This window comes from Triticum dicoccoides, chromosome 3A (assembly GCF_002162155.2).
Source record: "Triticum dicoccoides isolate Atlit2015 ecotype Zavitan chromosome 3A, WEW_v2.0, whole genome shotgun sequence".
NCBI lineage: Eukaryota > Viridiplantae > Streptophyta > Magnoliopsida > Poales > Poaceae > Triticum > Triticum dicoccoides.
This window is the reverse complement of record NC_041384.1, coordinates 75872374-75891896: the sequence shown is the minus strand read 5'-3', so window position 1 is coordinate 75891896 and position 19523 is coordinate 75872374. Positions and strand designations below refer to the sequence as shown.

Genomic DNA, 19523 nt, shown 5'->3' with positions numbered 1-19523 from the left:
AATGAGCAAAGAAGAACCGCTTCTAGCCGACGGACCACCACATGAGTGATCCACCAAGAAGAGGTGAGGCAGCCAACGCCGGAGCGGGGACTCCAAAATGGTGCCTCCAAGAAGGGCAGGACCACTGATAGCCGCCATCATCTGATCCCGTGGATCAAGTTTTCACTTGGAGTAACACAAAGGGACTGAGAGCACCATGGCGGACCCTGCAAGGGGGAAACAACGTCTGCGGACGCCACCGCCGATGGCTAGTACAAAGATTGGGCAAGTGATGTACCCCGGTGCTCCGACCCCCTCCGTCGCACCCCCGCTCTGCCAACCACCCGCATCCATGCCGCCCGAGCAGCCTTGTCTGCTCTCCCGCTCCTGAGCCGCGCAAATCCGCCCAAGATCAACGCGCCTCCCACTGCCAGGGCCGCCACCTTGTACCCAAACCACCCTGAGAACATCAAAGGGGGTGGCTTTCTATAGCTTCTCCAAATCCAACCACCGCCGGAACCGACAACAACCATCCAACCTCAAGCATCGCCAGAAAGCACCAGGCTGACGAAAAGGGGAAGGGGAAGGACCGGCACACGACCATGACCGGCACACCCTACGTCGGCGACAGGCGACTCAACAACAGCAGAGCCCCATCCCTCCTACCGACTTTCCCCTCCCCCCGAAGCACCCCTGCTTCGCCCCACCACGGCTACTAGCGCGGACTGGCGAGAGGCCACCAACAGCCACATGTTCGCCGAAGAGGGGGTAGATCCACCGCCATCACCACCAAAGATGGGCACAAGAGAAGCCCGCCCGCGCCGCACGCTGTCGTCCAGAAGCCGGGGAGGAAGGCCCAACCGAACTCCAGGACGTGCACGCACCTCCACCACCTCAGCCACGCCACCAGCACTGCCCACCGATCCACGCCAGCGCCGGCCGCACACGGCCCTTGTTGGCCTCAGCCCTCGGCCGGACAGGCTGCCAGCACCAGATCTGTCTGGATCAGACCAGATCCATGTTGCACGATTTGCCTGAAGGACGAAGCCCCACCTCCACCGCACAACCACCACTACACTAATATAGCATCGACTGAGAGTATCAGTCATGAGACTGGAGACTGTATCACAATCCCCTAATTACTTCCAAGAAAGAAAAACAAAAAATCAGCATGCAATCCCCTAATGCCGTCAATTTGATTTGATTGAAGCATGGAATCAAAAGAGAAGCGCGCTACAGATAGGAAAGAAATAGAGCAAACAGTTACCGACGACATCACAGTAGAAGAAAACGAAGATATATGCGAAAAGCAGTACAGAGATGCTTGTGCAACTTATCATACGTACCTAGAAGAATATTGTGATCCGCTACAGCACGCCACACTGAGACATACATGCTGAAATGCATTGTTCTCTCTCTTTTTTATAGGAACCGAGACATACATGCTGAAATGCATTGTTCTCTCTCTTTTTTTATAGGAACACATACGTAATTTGGTTACAATTACGAATTTTAATGCTGGTTAGTCAATTCTAGCAGAATAAAAGAATAGGTTTCATGCTATCCTGAGAATTGCTGAATCAATATCGATATATGAGCAGGCTCACACAACTTGTAAATTAAGCTAAGGGGTAGATCCTAAATATACTGTTTTTTTTGCTTTAGCAAATGTGTCTTCCCGTCCTCTTCACCTTTTGAGGAATATGGTACGCAGGGTTTGCTTAAGAACATGACAAAATCAACGTCGACCGAGAGAATTTGGCTGCTGCATATTACCTTCTGATAATTATTATAGGCAAACCAGCATAGGCTGTACAACAAATATATACATGCAGAAATGTGGGCTCTTGGAAAGACGATAGTATAGAATGCCTGGCCATCCAGTGGCTTTATATTTTCAAGATACTCTTAACAACAAACTGACATAATACATGTAGGTTTAGACCAGCAAGCATAATATCATCAGTAACTCATCATTTTCTTACCACCCCATGTCTATCTCCAGCGTATCCTCGTCTTTCCAACAAAGGAAAACATCCTTTGTAAGTGTCAGCGGAGCCCTCTCCAAATTGTCATCAATGAAGCAATTCAGGACAGATCTGGGCAACCCAGTGGAGACTTCGCTGACAATGAAGCTCAAGTAGCTGATCAAGTTCTCAAAGGCACCTCCTGCAGACCTGCACAACCATGTTGACATTTAGTTTCTCACCCTGGCTCCCAGCAAGGCTGTGACTGTAGAAGCTAGTTTTTTTAAACGGAGGCATAAGCATAAGTTGTGAATCTAGAAGATAGTTTTGATGCTTACAACGACAACATTTAATTAGAAAACTAATGCATGTAAAACTAAGGTTGTTATCAAAGTGGTGACATGTTACTTCTTGATAAATATCCGCCGATAAAAGTATTTTGGTAACACAATTGAGTTGAACACATCGTAAATGGAAATAACACAAACTTTAGGCAAAGTAATTACTACAGTTCCTTTGGAATCAAGGACAGAAGAAACACAATAGATGATAACACGAGAAAAGTAATCGCTATTTTTGTTTTAACACTACCGATACACTATAAGATGTTAAGAGTTTTGAGAATCAACATCTTATCGACATAAGTACTTCACTTTTCTCAGGAACATGTGCAATAAGGAGAGCAAAAATATCCAATAGGAAGGAGTTATAGAGCACACACTTCATGCCCAAACAGTCCTAGTCAAGTAACTCAGACAACCATTAATGGTTTCAACCAAATAAAACCAACACATCATAATTCCTGAAACTCCTCGGGGTGCATGCTATATAACCAGATCATCTATTCAAGTGTATATACCCAGCCAATGTTTATTGTTGCAAAATTGTGCACATTGTAAGAAAACAATTGTGAGGAAACCCATAAGATAAGAGAAATAAAGATGGCACCTTCCAACATGTGCCATCAAGAAAATACTAAACCCCCTTCTCTTGTAGGCTAACTACCTTCCGAACCCAAACTCTCCACACTTTGTATTGGTGCAACTGAATAAATTAGTACAGTAAAACGAGTTGTAACACATACAATTAAGAAAAGTCACAGTTTAGGCCTTAGAGAACCTAAATACAACGACCCAGGATTAATGTAGAAGCACACAACAACAAAAAAACACATGTCAGAGGGAAGTGCTACTGCCAGCAGAAGTAGCTGCCCCAGTGGTGGTGATCGAGACTATGCACGGGATTCATGTAGAAGCACCTAAACACAGGATTCATTATTGGCACCTGGAACATGGGTGCAGGCATTCCGGCGAAGTCAGCGATAATGGAAGCTTCGGGTATGGCAAGAACTTGCAAAATTTTAATGAGTGATAAAAGGATCTTATGGAGAAAAAACAGTAAAGAAATGCATATTTCTATTATGCATCATCGATCAAAACGATGGTTAATTGAATGAAGAAAACAAAAAATCACTTTTACTGGGAAAAATTGGTACTGCTGCCTATTTTAATGTTATTAACTCGTTGATGAGAGAGCTGCTCACTTGCAGATCACATAACTCCACGTATTTTCTGTACAAATGTAATTTAATTTGGTAGTGACATTCAGCTATTTCCTTGGAGCTTAAAGGATTACCTACAAATAAAATTAGAGGAAATGCTTGTATTGCTAAATCTCATCAAGTGGTAGCTATCATTTTCATCAAGAAAAAACAACTTGCTCCGTTGGTCATTATGTCAGGCGAACCTTCTCTGCATATTACTGAAAAACACACAATTAGCATTATGTTATGTACTGTTTAAGAACCGTGAAATGATTGATTTGGCTCACCTGCCAGCTTGGTTTCAGACAGAACCAACCCTAAAATCACCTGTCTTGTTGGTGTGGCCGCGGGTGGAGATGGCGGCCAGCGCGCGGCTCCCCAGAAGACGGCCTTCTTCGGCCACCATGCCATCACTGCGCGCATGGGTGATAGCATCCGCACGGCGGCGCCCAGCCCCTCCAGCAGAAGTAGCTGCCCCGGTGGTGGTGATCGAGACTATGCACGAGATTGATGTAAGCACCTAAACACGAGATTGAAAATTGGCACTCTCTTTGGATTGTCAGTCAACTTCCCAATTGTGGCCATTGATTTTCTTGAGTTGAAGCAACGCCTTACAAACCTACTTCACTAAGGAGCTCAAATTGCCGTTGATGGTCTAGACATGCTGCACCGAAATCATTGAAGGCCGAACACTGATAACAATACCATTGTATATCTAGTCATAGTATTCCATTCCAACTATCCCAAGGAAAGAAAGATATCTGAAAGCTGCACTCCAACCTGCAAGGCTGCAACAGTAAGGGGAGAAAATTAGAATACACATAGGCTAGCAAAAATGATTACCATGATCTTAAATAAGCAAGCGATAGAGCAGTGTCGTTCTCACTAAGAAAAACGACAGAGTACAATAGATCGACCATGGATACAAGAAAGGAATTATATTCAATATTTAATAATCTCCTCACTCATCTCTGGTGCTCTGCAAGAAAGGAATTAAACTCAATATTGAATAGTTCTCCATTTTTCATCTTGACTTGATTCTGTTGTTAACTGCATTCCCAAAAAATAATGCTCGTGTTCTGAAATTTGAGTCATCTAGCAAAACGTAGTTCAACCTATAAAGTTGGTGCAGGCATCCACTCTGCCTCTAAACCTCCATTTATCTTTCTGTCATGGTCATATTTGCAGAATTTAGTTTGGACCATCAAGTTAGCATTAATTAACTCACAAGCTTATATGCATCTAGACATTTAAGTTTTACTCAAATCTCTACAGAAAGGTGGAAAAAGATGCAGGAACTAAAACCAGATCGTGAACTTCTAAGATATCTCAAAACTGGCACATGAGGGGACATATCCTAATATTAAACGTAAGTCGACATGAAGATATCCCCTAGATACAAACTTTCTGTAATTTATCATGAAAATTGTCACTGATATAGTCTAAAGTCCAAAATTTCATCATTCTTGATTATTATCAAAAACTTTTGTTTTGATTGATTAAATATACATACCAGACCTGAAGACAATGGTGCATCCCTTGCCGTTTTGAAGTTATAAGAAATTTTCCTGGCCTGAAGTGGAACTTGGTACCCAAATGATAGTTCTTCGTTACATGGACAAGCAACAATGAAATGATTCAGTTGCCTAGTTTACAAAGGTTATTCTGATCTGATCTTATTCCATTAAGTTCAACGAAGCGGGGTGACACTCTGGGAGGCATGGTGAACTTATCTTCAGAGGTGGCTTTACGTTTCTTGCTTTTCAGCTCTGCATTTTGAGCACCACCCAAATATATTTGATAAGAAAATAGTTACAGTACTAAACCTGACCATTCCTTGAGAATACACAACAGGAATCATCAATATGTTCAATAACGATCGGGTTGCCTCTAATCAGAATCACGCATGTTGAGTTTACTTATTGTAGGGGCCCAAGATAAGGTGCCTACAAAATAAATTCCAAACTAAGGTACAGTACGGAAACAAAATATCCAAAATCATATGAAAAAAATACGCTATAAAGCAGCGAGTGCAAACATCAGGAAACAACTTGATCAATGTACCCTTTTTTCAAGGATGCATCTGACCGATGTGCCCTTGATAAGAGGAGCAAACAATGTAAGAAATGAAGTGCGGTTGTAAGGGAGATACCGCCACCGCTCGCCTTAAAGGCGATGTTCACCTTGCTCAGGAGCCACGTCATCACCCCTGTTCGCCTTTCCTCTGCTTGTCCTCCGGTCAAACAGAGCTCGGCTCGGGGTGCGGACATCCTGACAATGATGAGAAGACCATAAAAAACGTTAATGCAGAGGAGTCAAGACTGCAAACTACATAATCTGAAGCACATATAGAGGCCTAGTAAAAATTCACAAAAGGTGTGCACAGTTCAGACGTGCCCAGGCTTGCCCATTGATCTCCAGTAGAAGATGGGGGGCAAATGAGGTTTACCTTGTGCACAGCCATGAGAGAGACGAGGAAGGTGATGAATTGTGGCTCGCCTCCTCCTCGTCACATATGTGCCCAGTGCACCACAGCAGCAAGGGGTTGAGGGTCGCCGTCTCCAAGGCATGGGGTCACCCTGCCCGCTCGTCGAGCTCCTCTCCTCAAGGCCGCCGGCTAGATCCATCATGATGTTAATACATGGGGTTGAAACCGCTCTGCTATACCTATGATTGAAACAGCCCTGCGTTTGAGTTTTCTCCTATCCATACCTCTGGTTGAAACCGCCCTGCGACGCCGATCCAGAACCGTGGCCCCGACGCAAGATCCGGCGGGGTCTTCCGGAGGGGATTGACGGGGTTTTCTGGAGGGGATCGGCGGCGGCGGCTTTATGGAGTTACGGCGGCAGCGAGATCCGGCGGGATCTTCGCGAGGAGATCGACGGCGGTGAGATCGGGCAGGGTCTTCTCTAGGAGATCGGCGACGGTGAGATCCGACAGGGTCTTCTCGAGGAGATCGGCGGCGGTGAGATCCAGCGGGGTCTTGGCGGCGGCGAAGGGATGGAGGGCGGCTGCGAACGAGGGCAGTGAGTCGGGTGTGAGTGGAGGGCAGGAGTCGGGCGTGCGAGTGGAGGGCATGAGAGTCGGGCGTGCGATTGGTTTAGGTTTTTTTCTGGTTAATTTTCGTAGGTTTTTTTCATTGGTTAATTTTCGTAGGTTTTTTTCCTTTGCTTTGTAGATGGGTGCGTGGGGGCGGGTGGGAGCCTCAGTACGAGGATTTTTTGGTTCATGGCGGCTCAGTGTGAGGTGGGAGGAAGTATCAAAGAAGTATCAAAAAAACCGGGTGAGATGGAACGAAAATTAAACCCGGAACGCGACCTATCAACTGAGACATTAGGAGTAGAGATGTCGAATCCAATATGGCGACGTAACGGATTGTTTTCTTTTCCGAGTTCTTCACGCGTATGTTCTCCCGCGTGCCCATCGGTGTAAAGCACAGCTGATGTGGAAGAAAGAAAAAAAAACACAAGCACAGCTACGGAGCTACCTAACAGAAGTTTTTTTTTAAAGAAGACCTAGCAAAACTAACATCGTCCATTTTTCCTCCCGGATTGTGCAAGTGGCAATTAGATCATCACCAGCACATTTCCCATTTCTTTTTGGCAAGTTTCTTTGCATTAGTCAAATTATTGTACTTGTTCACCTGCAAAAAAAAATATTATACTTGCACATGTATGCACAATTGTAGAATGTCCTTACTTGCGCTTATCATTTCCAAGATCACGCAAATGCGGTCATGGAGAAGATTGCCAAGAAGTTTGTCCACGACATAGACTATGAGGGGTGGATCCAGTGTGTAGTCAAGTTTTACGCGGAAGGGGGCGTCAAGTTCTTTGGCTGGCTTGTTCTTTGCAACCGTTGTTGGACCTCTGACATGCTGCGTCGAAGGGGGCTGCCTCATCAGCCCTGCTATCCACTTTGCTTGCAAGAGCCCGAATGCACTGGTCATCTACTCCTACAATGCTCGTTCGTGAGGTCTGTCTGTTTGAAGTTCTTCGATCAAATGCATTGGAGTGCCACTGCCCAGAACAACATGCCATGTTGGTAGAATGCTGGACAGTGGCAACTTCTTCAGCCACAACCCCGATCACAAAGCAATCAACTCTCTAATCATCCTCACATTGCACTGCTTATGGAAAGCACGAAATAGGAGATCTTCAATGCGATCGCTGCTCTTGTCAGCGTGGTCGCAAACATCATCAAGGGAGAATGGCGCCTTTGGTTGTTCGCCTAGCGGCTCAAGCACGACAATGGTAGGACGACCAGCAACCCTGAGTACTCCTATCATGCGAGTTGTAGGTGTATTAAGTAGATGCTCCGTGATATTGGATGCCTTCGGTGTAACCATATTGTACTTTGGTTCTCCTTTCTCTCAATGCAACGACGCACAATTCTCTTTGAGTTCCAAAAAATATACTGCAAAATAAAGCTCCGCAAAAAGGATGCTTACTATTGCCTAGAGGACCGCCACTTAGTTTCTTTCATATGATGTATTTGTGCACTTAGGTGATTCCTAGGTGGTACTGTTATATCATGGAAGTCTTCAAAACAGACTCTGATGGCAACATTTACCAATTATTTTGAAATAATTTCATTATTTGAAGCATCAGGTGAATGCGTATGACTTCGCAGAATGATAAACCACATACAACAGTCATGTGAAATTGGTTCGATAAAGTCGCCCACCATTATGTACGAGGATAATGCGGCATGTGTTGCACAAATGCAAACAAGATAAAAGAGTAATATCACTAAACATATTTCTCCTAAGTGCCCCCCCCCCCAATCTTCAGAAAAGCAGGAAATAAACATCTTGCAAGTTAAATCACGCGACAATCTTGCTGATTATTTACCAAATTCTACATTCCAGAAATATGTTCATGGATTGGTATGTGACGACTTAAGGACTTGCAGGTTTCGGGGGGGGGGGGGAGGGTGTCTCTTCTTGAGATATATTTGTTCAAGACATCACATTATGCTGTCTCTTTGTGAGTTTATATTTCAGGTTCTCATCAAAGATTTCATGAAGAATTTTTTGGAGGAGAATCCTTTGAGATGATAGCACTACCCGGACAATCGAGAGACAATTCTACATGGTGTCGGGGATATACCCCGCGGTATGACCCGACCAGAGATATGACCCGGCTGGGACTTGGCGTTTCATCGGTAACCCGCCTTAAGATTGGCGACTCACTGATGACCCGGTCGGGCCTGGTGACTCATTGGTGACCCGGTAGGCGGGTCAAAGGAGCGACAAGACCCAGCGGCCCAGAAGGCGGCTCATGGGGAGGGCCGACTCATGTTATTGTGGGCCGACTTAAGAGGAAAGGCGTAAAGAATATTTATCTTACAAGGGAAGCAAGAAGCAAGACTAGGATTCCACTTGTAATAGACTAGTCTTAATCCTACTAGGACTCCATATGTAACCCACTCCTCCAACTTATATAAGGAGGGGCAGGGCATCCCAAGAGGGACAAGTTTGACAAGTTTTCAGGCAGATAAACAAGTTAAGACAAACAAGTCAATAGCTCTCGAGGTAGAGGTAGCGAAAGAGCACCCTTATAATCGTGAGCATCACCATGATTAATATCAATGAAGCAGGATGTAGGCTTTTACCTCGGCCGTGAAGGGCCGAACCTGGGTAAAAAGATCGCGTCTCTCGTCCCACTCAACCCCTCTCAAGCTACTATGTAGATTCGTTGGCCTCATGACTAAGTCCTCACGCTAGGATATCTGTAGTGACTAATCCATGACAGTTGGCCCCATCATGGACAAAACTTCATTAAATATTGAATACTTGCATCTTTCACCTAATCGCTTGCATGGGCAGTTTCCGGCGGCATGATCCTTTCAGGTCCTGCGTTAAAAAATTCATAGAAAGAAATTGAACCGATTCCATCCGATAGAGTATTTTTATTTTTGAAACTAGGCAAAAGATTTGTCATTTTCATTAAGAGAGGAATTTAGAGTTCGTGGCCCAAGACCAAATTACAAGACGCTACCCTCGCGGCATTATATTACACAAATGCTTTGCGCCCGCCAGGCTCCAAAGTGAGCATTCATCCTTTATCTTGGCGACCAACACTCCCACCGAAACCATGCTGTTACGAAAAACCCAGGCGGTTTGCTCCTTTCAAATTTCCCAAGAGACAAGCAACATCAAAGGGATAAGTGGTCGACGCGATTGCGTCATGTGTAGCATTACGTCTCCACCAAACCTTAACTGACACCATTGCTATCCAATCCGTTGGTTGGACATCGTGTAGCCCAAGCCAGCTCTTAAGCATGCCCCAAACCCTTACGATGTATCTGCATTGGAAATGGAGGTGGGCCGCCGATTCCTGTACTTGCTTGCATTGCAGGCATAAGTGGCAGTTGGGCCATCCACAACGTTGCAGTCTATCAACCGTCCAAATCCTGTTGTTGATGACCAACCAACCTGAGGGAGTATATAAATTCCTACTATCAACTAAGAAATGATCGTCATCGGACAATCCGATATTACATGCATTTTTATGCATCATCGGCAGCCAATCAAACATGGGAGTAAAAAGGTGTACTACATATTCGTTTTGGCTTAGAAAACAAAAAGGAAAACAAAGCTGGATGGAAACAAATAGGCGGCCCTTGCGGGCAGTTTTTTTTCTGTGAGCCAACCTTATCCTCTGTCTCCCTTGTCTCCTTGGCAATTTTATCTTCTACCTCTCTCCCTAGTCCTCTCATTCTCTTTTACCTGTTCTTCCCCAATTGCTCCCTTCATGAACTCATCCTCACTGACCTCCACTTTTCCCTTCGTTAATGCTCCATGGTTGCCCGCACACGCCCTCCTCTCTGATAGTGTCGTCGGGGGTGCGGGAGTTGCAACCTGCTGTAGGTTGTTCCGTGAGACCAAGCTAAAGCCGCAACCAGCCTTCACAAACGCTGCAACCCGTCAGTGCCCTGCTACAACGGGCGTCAGGTTATACTACAACTATGGATCGGGTGCGAAGGGCAGACTACGGTGGCACTGTTTTTGCTGCACCAACATAGGGAAAAGCTACAATGGAAGTTGCGATTTGCTACAACCATGGCACCGATGCGAAGAGACGCCAAACTTTGTTTGCTGCAATCGCATAGCAGAAAGCTACAACGAGCACCACATATTTGGTACAACAAAAAATGTTGCTTTTGGCTTCAATCGTTTTCATTTTTCTAATCTGCGACCCACAATGATGGAGATACCTTTTTTTGCTGCAACCGTAGTAGATTTTGCTAGGTCCGGCAATAAATTTTGCTACATCCATTTTAGACACAAAATGTTGCAACCTAAAACGGCAAGATACAACCACAGGCTTTCTCGTTGCAACTGTTGTCTCTGTTTCGCTACAATCAACAACAAAATTTTCTACCAGGGAAGGCGAGCAAGATTTGCAACCAGCGAGTGCATCAACGAGTGACTTCCGGCGAAGTGATAGCAGGAGGCGGTGAGAGCGGTTGTATCCAACACGGCGCTAATGAGCAAAAAATAGCAGTCACCAAACAGAAAACATTCAGAGATTTTGTTCATCTTCAACTTCATACTAACCCTCCATCCCAAAATCAGCGTCTCAACTTTATACTAACCCTCCATCCCAAAATCGGAATACATGGTTCTAATGTAGACATCACCTGCTTCCCTTGATTCCAAGCCAAGATCTAACAACTACCGTCTGCAAGCATCAATGGAGAAAACAGTCTTACAAACTGCAACAACTCAATCCCATTGTTACATTCTGAGCATGTATGAAGCCTTCTCAGGGCATGTACACTCTGGACCGTTCGATCGCGCGTCCAAAATACTTTCAGCCGTGCAATTTCTTAATGAGGCGATCCTGGCCGTCGGATCAAACTTGATGTGACAATCAATGAATAGTGCCTGAAGTTTTACCCCCTTTATGTCACCCTCACTCCATGATAGGCGGGGCCCAGTCGGGATGGGCCGTTGTTGTCAGCGATAGTGGAGGTGAGCGTGGCCAATGCTGGTTCTTTTGAGCGCGGGAGGCGTGCCACCGCCTGTAATTTTCGGTGGTCGTCGAGGGTAGTTCAAGGATTTCACTTGGTTGGCCTTGCGTGGCCTTGGATGGCTAGGGGACAGACAAGGGTGAGGACTGGAGGGCTCCCGATTGGTGAGAACCCTAACTCCCCCTCTCTTCTCTCTCACTTCCTCCCGTCGCTCGCGCCGCCACCCTGCCTCCGCCTCTACCGTCGACCATCCTCCCCATCCCATGTATTCTCCTCTCAATCGCTGACTTGCCTCAGCCTCCTCCTCCTCCTGTCCCTCATACATGCCATGGCGTCCGGGATCCAGCTCGCTGACGCGATCCTCTGCCCTTCCTAGCCCGGCAACGAAGGGGGTGGGCGGACATCCCTCTCGACACGGCGACACAGTGGTGGACGAAGGAGGTGCACATATACGGCGAGGTCAACATGCATCCTGTCAGATTCATGCTGGCCGACGGCAATGGCCGTGCAGCAAGGGTGCAATCAATCTCTTGTCAGGTACAACCTGGATGTGATGGCCATTACTAGGTTTGAAGGTGGATGAGGTGACTTTCTGATCCATTGGTCCTCCCTGATGCACTCATCCATTTTGTGTGTTTTCCTCTCTCTTCAATCTGCCTCTTCTGACTACGCTCAGCCAGTGTCGCTTCTTCCATGACCGTGACATGCTGTCTCACCCTATTGTTCTCGCAGGTTGTTGTCCGTGATTGGTTCCCTGGGATCCATCTTATGTGTGGCTGTGTGCAGGCTGCAGGTCCTTCGTTCTCTTTGAGAGGCATCACATAATCGGGGTATAGAAGGGCTCTCGCACCAGGAGGCATCACGGTCTGTACTATATACGTCTCATGATATCTCATAATATTCATCAGTTTGCTGAAGCTAAACAACTAAGCATGTTAAAAGGAGATATCCTTGCAATTCTGTTGCTTTATGGTGAGATAACCTAGAGAAGTATCGACGTGTATCTGCAGTTCATAGCTGTCCTGTTAGTTACTACAAACCTGAAAGCTAGAAATACAGGAGGTTCTTCTGACATGAAAGATTAGTCTCTCTTTTCATTTATTTTAATTCCCATTTCTGCCAGAAACCAAATAATGTACTGAACTGAAGTGTTGTACTGCTAATCCATAGTTCATCAAGCAGTGGTGTGCATTGGCATGCAGTGATGCTTGATTTAAGATGGAAGAAGCAGAGTGTTTATTTAAGTGGATAAATAAACAACCTAATTTTGTGAACTATCATTTTTTGTGCACCTAATTTTGTTACCTCTGTTTCTGAATCAAGTGCATCAGTGTGTGTAGTTAGGTTTAACATTTTATTCTGTTGCTTAGATGCCTCCATGTTTTGGTTCGGTTCTACCGTTATAAACATGATAGATTTTATTAATACAGCACCCTTTATGGTATGTGCAGTTCATTCGCTTTGGATGACGGAAAATATGAGAATGAAAACATGCTCCCAAACAATGCTTCAGATCCTAGGTGCAGGTGCATACTTTTTTGTTGGAACCAAATTGCAAAACATTATTGCATGCACTAGCAGTTTGTTTGAGTCCTTCAGAACATTCCCTGATGTACTTAATCTGCTGTATTAGGTTCTTCAACCAATTTACTGTCAAAGAAGCAACAACACTTGCGTTACAGAGGGTGAACGGCTATGGCCTTGTTTGTCAGGATTAGTCATTTGATCTAATGAAGTACTCCCTCCGTCCCATATTATGAGCGGTTTTGACACTGATATAGTGTTAAGAACATTCTTATATTATATTTCAGAGCTTTGACCATGACTGAATTGGTAAAATTGATAAATCAGAGCTGCGCTATGCTCTTCTCAGTCTGGGTTATTCAGCTTCTAAATTCGACAGGACTGGGGACATGACCAATTTGATGCATGAGGTACGCTCCAATTTTCAAAACATTTGAACTTCTGTGCAGCTCTCAACAAAAAAGACAAATCGTTTGTTTTGAATTTTTGAATTTTTCTAGTATTTATTTTAATTTTTTTGTGAGCGCAGGTGCAGATGAGCTCGGGCACAGATTCGAATTTTCGCAATACATTGAAAATACACATGCCAGGCTTGATGTTTTGATGGGTTAGTCACTTATGCGTTGTGAGTCCACTATGTTCAATATTTGATCGTCTTTTGCTTAATAAGTTATTATGGTTCACTGGCTTAGTAACAGATCTCCTCATGCTGCATTGGCAAAAAAATTGTTGCTTCAGTAGATGATATCCTCATCGTTTCTTTCCTTTCATGGTTTATCAGAGCTTCATATTAATTTTTTATAAAATGAACCTCGTATTTCAAGCAATGTCAGTATGGAACAAAATGAATCACCACCTTGATGATTGTACATTCTGAAGATCTGAATTGTTTCTGACTGTTTTCACTACCTATGGGCACAACTAAATTAAATCTTGAATGCACCCATCTTTCAATCAGCTTTAGCACCCTACAACCTACCTACAATCTACTAAGAGAATGAAAAACGTCAAGGAGAGAAAAGTAAAGAGGCAGCAAAAATAAGATAAAAACTGGGAAATAAGCATGGCTCAGACATCCAAGGAAGGAATTAGCAGCATTAGCTCTCAAGCCTGGCAGGGCGAAAGCTCTTAGGCGGCGTCTGCGAATGTTTTGAGAAACAAGCCTTAGTTCTACCATCATCGCCATTGATTTCCCCAAGAAACTACAAAAAATATTACAATTAAGCATAAGTGTAATCACAAAAAACGGCTCTGTGTACCGACTGAATCACAGCCACAGGTTCCTATCAAATGTGAAAATCTTTGTTGGCGCAATGTAGCATCTCCGGTCAAGGCTTGTGGCTACCTGAGACGTGGCATCGGGCCCAAGAAAACAAAAAAATTGCAAGAGAACTGACATCATAGCCAAGTCCCTCAGAGACCCATTTCAAATCACGCACACAGCTGAATCAAGCCGGTGCAAATGGTATTCCACACCAGAGCAAACCACAGAGGTTATGCAACAGGGATGGACACTTGCAGCAGCACAGAAGCAGCTGCTGTTTACAGTGTCATACGGCACTTCCTGGTCTGAGATCTTCACCGAGACAAGATGATATATTGAAAAAAACTAAAGAACAGCAAAATTAGGCAATGCTCAGTGGAAAGAGAAGTCGTTTTTGGTTTGGAGGCTCACGGTGACAGATGCCACCACTGCCAAAAACCTATATGAATCATCATCGCATCACAAGAACACAAGAGGAAACAGCAACAAAATCGACAGAAGATGATGGAAAGGTAAAGGCTTCAGTGTGTGTAACAACATAATCGATCAATGGCGGACGAATCCGCCTCACCGAAATCCGCTAAGATCCTTTCGGACCTGAATCATCACCAGCCAACCAAATCCAATCCTCTTCACACGAACGAACGAAATAACTAAAACTACTTGCAGTCGAGAAGGAAATGTCTCCAAAACACCTCCACGAGATCACAAGAGCACCTCCCTCGCGGAGGAGATGTTCGGGTTAAATCCATCTCGCAAACGAAGAAATTGCCTCAAAACACGGAAAAGCTTTGGGACAGAGTGAGTTTGCTTTTCTTACACATAGAACTGGCAGAAATTTACACACTGTGCCGACGGAAAGGGCCCGGAAAATCATTGAGTAATCAGATCCAGGTGAGTTGAAAGCCGGCTTGGTGTTCGATCTAGCAAGATGGCAGGACGATTTACCGATTGGCTGGGACCGTGGGTAACGAGATCCAGACAAGAAGCTGACCTTGCAAAACCGCACAACCGAAAAAACATAAATCAAATCGAGAAAAACTACGCAGCGAGAAAGAAATCGAAAGAAGATCGACGAACGCCAAAGAGGGGATTGAGCAAGCTGCGGCGGCGGTGAGGAGGCGGTGCGCCCACGATGGATGGGATTATGTTGTGCGAGGGTCTGGTTATATATAGCCACCGCCCCCGCAGGGTTCGTTGTTAGGGTTTCGGCTTCCGCCGGGCTGACCTGGGCCATGAGATGGGGAACGTGGCCGGACCCAGTTCGGCCCAGGTGTGAAGCCTGAATCGGGCTTCGACCGGGGGAATATTGTGAGTTTTTAAGCAATTCCATTCTCAAAGGATTCTCAAAAATAATAATTCTCAAGTTTGTCTAAAAACAAAAGGTGAGTTTTTAAGAACCCCTCAAAAAAGTTGTGAGTTTTTAAGATTGTTTAAAATTATGTAGCAGTTTTGCAGAGATCTGGAAATAATGCAACACATAGATGATAATAGTAATTAAGTGTAAAACTATTTGAATCAATTTTATAATACAGATCGAGAACACAAGAATAAGCAAATTCAACTTTGAATAGTAGTAGTAACTAATGTAAGAGCCTTTTTATTATTGCCCCACTCCCTACAATCCAGTTCTGCTCTAAAAAAACACAAGCAAAACGGGGTAGCTTTATCTCGTCCCGCTCCATAAAAACACAATCTTTTCTACCATCGAGTTATAAGTTTGTAGTGCTTTGTACCATTCCGAGTTCTGTAGTGAGTTAAACGGCCATTCGTTTGTACTGGACACTGAGATCTAGTGTGAATAGTGTGCACAATATCTATAATATAGTAAAGAAAGTGCTTCCTTGTGTATGTATTACATCCGATGAAAATCATTTTAAATGCATAATTATCAAAAATCTATTATTTTTCATTATCAAATATATAGTCTTAATGCACCGTGTTTATGTGATTATACGATGTAAATAATAATTATAGAAAATACATGTACTCAAACGCAAATAACTATACAAAAAAAATAGTTGGCGTGTGTGGTGGGGAGGGGGCTAGATCCACCAGCCATATCATAAAACTAGGGGATACCATGCGCGTTGCTGCGGGGTTGGTTGATGAAAATTTTGGTTGATAACATGAGAACAAAAATTAAAATACATATGACTTATTATATTTGATTATGTATAGTTGTAACAATATTTACTGAATATAAGTAGAATAGTTGAATGGAAATGATTTTCCAATGCATGCATGTTGTGGTAGGTCTTTTCCCATGCATGATTGTGTGTTGAGATGGGTATTATCTCATTCATAATTTTATGGTAAGGTGGCTTGGTTGCATGTTGAGATAAATAAGTTAGTGAAGACGACTCTTTTAGATATAATATAGGATATGAAAAACCTCTTGATCCTACTTCAACAAATCGTCGATTGGTTAGTATAGGAGGTATCCACTAGCAAAGCCATTCTAATTTCTTGATGTTGGTGGTATTTCTAGCAAACAATACTTCTGGCAATGTATTTATGTGTGTGTATGTACCAAGCCTTTATTTTGAGATAGCACATAGGTGGCCGCACTTCTGTCCATGACCCAGGGTCGGCCCTAGCGCTAAGGAAAAGTCGTGAGGGAACGAGAACATGGGGTGTTAAGTTAGAGCATCTACAGTCGGACTTGACAAATCCGCCCCCTATCGCCCGCCGGCGTGTTCGGGCGCGTTCGTGGCTAGCGCCCGGCCCCTCATATGATGCGTCGCTCATTCACATACGTCAAAAGGCGATCATCAAATCCATGCAATTCATGCACGTCGATAATACAATACAAATTGTCTTAATTCAACAGTTCGAAACAAAGCAAAGAAATCATAGTTCAACAAACCTGACAAAGCCAAAATGAAATCAATGTCCGAGCGTGACGAATGGCTTCGGGTCACTGGTTGGGCGCCTGCTCCGAGCGGAAGGCGTTCTGCTCGAGACGGAATGCGTCCCTCTACGCCTGCATCCGGGTTGCATGCTCCGCCTGCACCCAAGTTCTGGGTGGACTCCTCCACCTGCATCATGGCTGCATGATCCATTGTCGCCCTCGTTGCCTCGTACTCTCTATGGTCGTTCTCCGCCTTGCAAGACAGAGCCGACGAAGGGAGGCCGACAGATGAGGCAGACCGTGTCTCCGTCGAGGCGGCCGGGGACGGGCTGAACAACATCTCCGGCGGTGGATCGGGGTTGGTGGTGAGGATGGGAGCAAGGGAGGAGGACGGTAAGGGCTCAGGCGCGGGAAAGGTTGGAGAGCGGCGGGAGGAGGAGGAGGGTTTGATGGATTTTGTGCAATTTGCGGTGGGGGCGTGTTGTCGAGTCCGATGTGACGGGCGTGCCCGGGCATCCCCATATCCGCCTCATATTTAGGCTGGATATGAGGGGTGCCAGTCAGCCCGGGCATTTAAGGAGCCAGTCTGGGTCAAAATTTTGTGACCGGTCAGTGACCCCCTATTGGGGAACGCAGTATTTCAAAAAAATTCCTACGATCACGCAAGATCTATCCAGGAGATGCATAGCAACGAGAGGGGAGAGTGTGTATACATACCCTCGTAGACCGAAAGCGGAAGCGTTTAGTAACGCGGTTGATGTAGTCGAACGTCTTCGCGATCCAACTGATCAAGTACCGAACGCACGGCACCTCCGTGATCTGCACACGTTCAGCTCGGTGACGTCCCTCGTACTCTTGATCCAACTGAGGTTGAGAATGAGCACCGTCAGCACGACGGCGTGTTGATGGTGATGATGAAGTTACCGTCGTAGGGCTTCGCCTAAGCACTACAACAATATGACCGAGGTGTAAAACTATGGAGGGGGGCACCGCACACGGCTAAAGATCAACTTGTGTGTCTATGGGGTGCCCCCCTCCCCCGTATATAAAGGAGGGGAGGAGGAGGTCGGCCGGCCACAAGGGGCGCGCCCAAGGGAGGGAATCCTACTCCAAGTAGGAATCGGTCCCCCCCTTCCTAGTCCAAGTAGAAGAAGGAAGGACAGGGAGAGGGAGAGGGAAAGAGAGGCCGCGGGGGCCGCGCCCCCCTCCCCTAGTCCTATTCGTACACGCCTTGGGGGGCCACCTCCTGGTTGCTGCCCTCTCTCTCCCCTAAGGCCCACTAAGGCCCATTACTTCCCCGGGGGGTTCCGGTAACCCCTCCGGCACTCCGGTTTTATCCGAAACCATCCGGAACACTTTCGGTGTCCGAATAACATGGTCCAATATATCAATCTTTATGTCTCGACCATTTTGAGACTCCTCATCATGTCCATGATTTCATCCGGGACTCTGAACAACCTTCGGTACATCAAATCACATAACTCATAATATGAATCGTCATCGAACGTTATGCGTGCGGACCCTACGGGTTCGAGAACTATGTAGACATGACCGAGACACATCTCTGGTCAATAACCAATAGCGGAACCTGGATGCTCATATTGGTCCCTACATATTCTACGAATATCTTTATCAGTCAAACCGCATAACAACATACGTTGTTCCCTTTGTCATCGGTATGTTACTTGCCCGAGATTCGATCGTCGGTATCATCATACCTAGTTCAATCTCGTCATCGACACGTCTCTTTACTCATTTCGTAATGCATCATCCCGCAACTAAATCATTAGTCACATTGCTTGCAAGGCTTATAGTGATGTGCATTACCGAGAGGGCCCAGAGATACCTCTCCGACAATCAGAGTGAGAAATCCTAATCTCGATCTATGCCAACTCAACAAACACCACCGGAGACACCTATAGAGCATCTTTATAATCACCCAGTTACGTTGTGACGTTTGATAGCACACTAAGTGTACCTTCGGTGTTCTATAGTCATAGGAACATGTATAAGTCATGAAGAAAGCAATAGCAATAAACTAAACGATCATAGTGCTAAGCTAACGGATGGGTCTAGTCCATCACATCATTCTCTAATGATGTGATCCCGTTCATCAAATGAGAACACATGTCCATCGCTAGGAAACTTAACCATCTTTGATTAACGAGCTAGTCAAGTAGAGGCATACTAGGGACACTCTGTTTGTCTATGTATTCTGCTACCTCTTGAGCATGCGTTGGTTTTCCCTTGAAGAGGAAAGGGTGATGCAACAAAGTAGCATAAGTATTTCCCTCAGTTTTTGAGAACTAAGGTATTAATCCAGTAGGAGGTAACACACAAGTCACTTAGTACCTGCACAAACAAACAAGAACCTCGCAACCAATGCGATAAAGGGGTTGTCAATCCCTTCAC

The 19523-nt window shown here is 45.2% G+C and overlaps 2 long non-coding RNA genes, 4 other non-coding genes and 1 pseudogene across 10 annotated transcripts; all 7 read right to left on the bottom strand.

Annotated features, from left to right (window-relative positions):
- Positions 1-1742: 1742 nt before the first annotated feature.
- On the bottom strand, positions 1743-6545 carry LOC119267244. Of its 5 annotated transcripts, none has more exons than XR_005132351.1 (7): positions 6202-6545; positions 5939-6106; positions 5642-5760; positions 5003-5435; positions 3777-4277; positions 3582-3707; positions 1743-2156 (listed from the first exon to the last, which is right to left on the bottom strand). It is a non-coding gene; the product is annotated as an uncharacterized LOC119267244 (long non-coding RNA). The 5 variants fall into 5 exon arrangements; XR_005132353.1 differs by having other exon boundaries at positions 3586-3707; XR_005132354.1 differs by having other exon boundaries at positions 5003-5258.
- A 7315-nt stretch (positions 6546-13860) lies between these two features.
- Positions 13861-15380, bottom strand: LOC119267243. Its single transcript, XR_005132350.1, has 2 exons — positions 15078-15380; positions 13861-14195 (listed from the first exon to the last, which is right to left on the bottom strand). It is a non-coding gene; the product is annotated as an uncharacterized LOC119267243 (long non-coding RNA).
- Positions 14058-14178, bottom strand: LOC119273786. The gene has a single exon (XR_005134978.1). It is a non-coding gene; the product is annotated as a small nucleolar RNA SNORD14 (small nucleolar RNA).
- On the bottom strand, positions 14222-14358 carry LOC119273912 (annotated as a pseudogene).
- Positions 14402-14581, bottom strand: LOC119273880. Its single transcript, XR_005135015.1, has one exon. It is a non-coding gene; the product is annotated as a small nucleolar RNA Z112 (small nucleolar RNA).
- On the bottom strand, positions 14625-14718 carry LOC119273885. Its single transcript, XR_005135020.1, has one exon. It is a non-coding gene; the product is annotated as a small nucleolar RNA Z152/R70/R12 (small nucleolar RNA).
- Positions 14774-14872, bottom strand: LOC119273884. The gene has a single exon (XR_005135019.1). It is a non-coding gene; the product is annotated as a small nucleolar RNA R11/Z151 (small nucleolar RNA).
- Positions 15381-19523: the final 4143 nt, after the last annotated feature.